The sequence below is a fragment of the Bison bison genome, unplaced genomic scaffold (genome assembly GCF_000754665.1).
Source record: "Bison bison bison isolate TAMUID 2011002044 unplaced genomic scaffold, Bison_UMD1.0 scf7180017863957, whole genome shotgun sequence".
NCBI lineage: Eukaryota > Metazoa > Chordata > Mammalia > Artiodactyla > Bovidae > Bison > Bison bison.
The window spans coordinates 357,630-361,179 of NW_011494529.1; the positions used below are offsets into that span (position 1 = coordinate 357,630).

Genomic DNA, 3,550 nt, shown 5'->3' on the forward strand with positions numbered 1-3,550 from the left:
TTTTTTTAAGAAAAACTTGGTAGTCTCAGTTTTGTTTTTTTGATTCTTTTTAGCTCTAAAGATTAAGGGCAGCGCCCCGGTTCTGTCTTGCTAATTAGACTTAAGAGCCTCTCCTGCCTCAGTGCTTAGTCGGCAGAGACACCTGCTGAGGGGAGGCGCTCCTCCCGCTAAAGTCAAACCACAGGGTCCTGTCTTCGGTTTCCTGGCTCGATGTGGGCGTGTTTATATGTATGTGTGTGTAATAATATATTCCCCCCCCCCTCCCCCGCTCGGCCACAGCAGCATCAGTTGGGATATCCGAAGGTCAGAAAATGGCTATTGATTAATCTATCAGAATAGTTGCAGAGAGAAATAAAAAGGACGTAAAATAACGGAGAACCTATAAATAAAGCCGCAACTAGCTGCTCGGAGTTGTTAAACGACTTAGCATGTGAAAAAGTCGGAAATGAGGCGCTGGGGAAGGAGCCGGCATTGGCAGCGGCCTGGGTAAGTCGAGTGGGGACGGGAAGAGGCTTCGGGCCTCTAGGTTAGACGCCGCGCCCTGTTTGGGATGGCTGACCTCAGGGGGAGCGGGCGGTGTGACTTCTCAGGCTTCTGGGCCCAGCCTCCTGGGAGCGAGCTTGTTGGCGGCCTAGACTCTCCTTGCGGCTAACTAACGTGGATTCTTTCCCCTTAGGGTATAGACAAACCCTCCAAGACTTTAGTTCCTCAGAGACCGGCAGCAGAGGTGGAGGAGGAGGCGAGGATACGGCCAGTGCACACCGAGTTTCTTTGGCAAGGAAAGTCAGTGATGGTAGGAAAGACTATCGGCATTTAACTGGGATGGAGGGTTGGGGGCGCAAACCGACCCCGGATGCGTGACATTGCTGGGGCGCGCGGACCGCGCACTTCGGAATAGTGTTCCTGACCCGGTGAAGCCGCGATGCGCTGCTTTTTTTCCTCCTGCATTTTTAGGCAGCCTCCTTGTGAGCCGCGAGTGCCTGCCGGGTGTTAAGGGCTCCTGGAACCCAAGCCCAGTCTGGCCACTGAGGCCTGAGAAGGGAGTGCAGGCCTTACCAGAGGAAGGAGCACAAGGGGATATAGTCTGAGAAGAAATAGTGAAATACAGTATTTACAGATGATACTAAGAAACTGATGTATTTCCTGGAGGACAGTAGTACTTACGATTCCCTGTCTGTGTCTCTCTCACCTACCACCTCTCTCATTCCTTAGCCTAGATACACACGTAAACTTGCTTCACTTATAGGCAGTGCGACACACAGATTGACTTCAATTTTCATTAGATAATTTCCCGGATAAAACACTAGCACATTGCATACCCCCACTTCGCAGGATGTTTCTGGTTGAAACCAGGGCAGTTCCTCCATCTTGAGACGCCCAGGTAACTCCACGATTTTTCTGTATCTAAATGATATCCCGGTTGCACTTGACCCTAAAATGCATCTGAGTTCATTCCCGCAGCTGCACCGCTTTGTCGCCCGCAGGCTCCGAACCATTTACGATACCTTCTAGACAGCTTCCTGCAAAACCGACTGCAGCGGCGAACTGGCTGCCCGCTGTCCCTCGGCAGCGGAGGTCCCGGTGAAACTGTCTCAAAACCCAATAATTACAAAAAGAACGTCCGAGGGGCACGGAAAAGAAACTGAATCCACAAATTCCCTTTGCTCAGCTTCGGTTGTCCAGCCCCAGAGGCAGGCGCGGGCCGGCAGGAGCCCCACCGCAGCCTAGGAGGCTGGGCCCGCGTGGACGCGTTGCACGTGTGTGTGTACGCGCGGAAGGTTAGCGGCTCCCGGGGATGCCCTCCGCAGTCTTCTTGAAGCATCCTCCAAATGAGCCTAATTTCAATTCCTCGGCCCGCCAGGGCTGGCTCTCAGCACTCCCTCGGCGCCGCTGTTTACTGCCTCTGAGCCTCCCTCGGCCAAGACCTGGCCCGATCCGTCCATTCCCCCGTGTCTCTTTGGGACCTCCCTGGGGAAAGGGGTGGGGGTGAACAACTCCCAGCCGCCAGTTACATTTGTTGCGCTTTTTTCTTTCGACACAATAAAAGTCAAATTAATTGATTCATACCATTAATTACGGCACGTAGCGTGAAAAGCAACGCTTCCCCTCGGTTAGAGATCTATTGTGCTAATCTCTTGTTCAATCAGTGTTACCATCTGATGCCGGGTCTGGCCCTTACAGAAACTTTTCGACTCGATTAGCTAAATGATGAGACGTGCGGGACCTACTGGCTGAGCCCCCGACGTCCTGCGCCGGTGCCGGCCCAACGGCTTAATATCGATTTCCAGCGGAGACGGCGGATTTCTCCCAACAGCTCTAGGCTGGGCAGCCCGTCGCCCTTTTCCTTCTTCTGGGCGGACAGAAGCGCCGCGCAACCTGCCGTGGCGGGAAGGAGGCTAAGCTGCAGCCCAGGTGGGAGGCAGGAAGGTTCCCGCTGCCATCACTGCGGGACACCGCCAGGGCGGAAGGGCGCGAGCCCGACATGGTGCAGGGTCCTGTCCTAGGCCAACTAGATTCCGGGTTTAGTAAATCCTGTTTGCCGCATGATCCCAGTTAGCGGCTAAAAGCCCACAGGTCGTCAGTTACCGCCAACTTTGGAACAGAGATGGAAGAAGAGAGACAGATACAGAGCGACAGTGACACACTTGGGGGGGAGGGGGAGATGTGATAGAGGGAACGGAAATATTGGGGTGGGGGTGGGAAAGAGAGAGAAATGTGGATAAAACATCTTCTGAGTCTCGGTTACTGGGGAGATAGTAAGAGGGAGAATGAAAAACACAGGCACAAACAATTAATATGAATGAGAGTGATTATTTGGGTCACAACAATCGAACTTCCCAGGAGGGATTTAAAGAAGATGGCAGCCAGCTGTCTCACCTGTTCAAATGTTTGGAACGTTTCAGCCAAAAGAGAATGTAATGAGGCTCCCTCCGTTTCTCCTGGGGTGGGCAGAATCCGTGGTACCCAGCTGCAGAAACCACCAGGACAGGGTCCGTTGGGGGCGGGGATTGGTAGTGGTGGTGGAGGGGACCGAGGTTCTAGCAACAGGAAACAAGAAAAGTGGAGTTCGGATCGATAGGAAGGAAATTGAGACGTCTCGGGGGAGGGGAGATTTAGTGTGTGTGTCCTGGGGGGTGAGATGGGAATGGGGGAGACAAGAAGAGGATGAAACAATTTATGACGGAGAAGGGGAAATTAATTACAACTCAATTTGGGTTCTTAAGTGGTCAACACAGGAGGAGGGGCACGGTCAGCGTGTTCGGAAAGCTGGAATGGCCCACCTACCCCTCGTCAGGCGCGGGAGAAACCAGGTGCCCTCTTCCTCGCCCTTTAAGTCAGAAACTATGCCCGTGGTTGAATAAATCGTTGGCCGGAGGTGAGATAGAATCGTTACGGCCAGGCGCGGGTGCACTTTTCTTATTATACGGGGAGAAAGGACCATGTCGCGCAGTAAGGGGCACGACCCCCACAGACAGCAGCCACCCTTCCTCTAATGCAGGGGAAACTAAACGTGGGCGGAGTCCATCTGGAATATACCCCTCTCCCCACC

The 3,550-nt window shown here is 53.4% G+C and overlaps 1 long non-coding RNA gene across 1 annotated transcript; it reads left to right on the forward strand.

Moving 5' to 3' along the window:
- Nucleotides 1-112: 112 nt before the first annotated feature.
- LOC104984240 lies at nt 113-1,546 on the forward strand. Its single transcript, XR_824729.1, has 3 exons — nt 113-486; nt 677-793; nt 1,485-1,546. It is a non-coding gene; the product is annotated as an uncharacterized LOC104984240 (long non-coding RNA).
- Nucleotides 1,547-3,550: the final 2,004 nt, after the last annotated feature.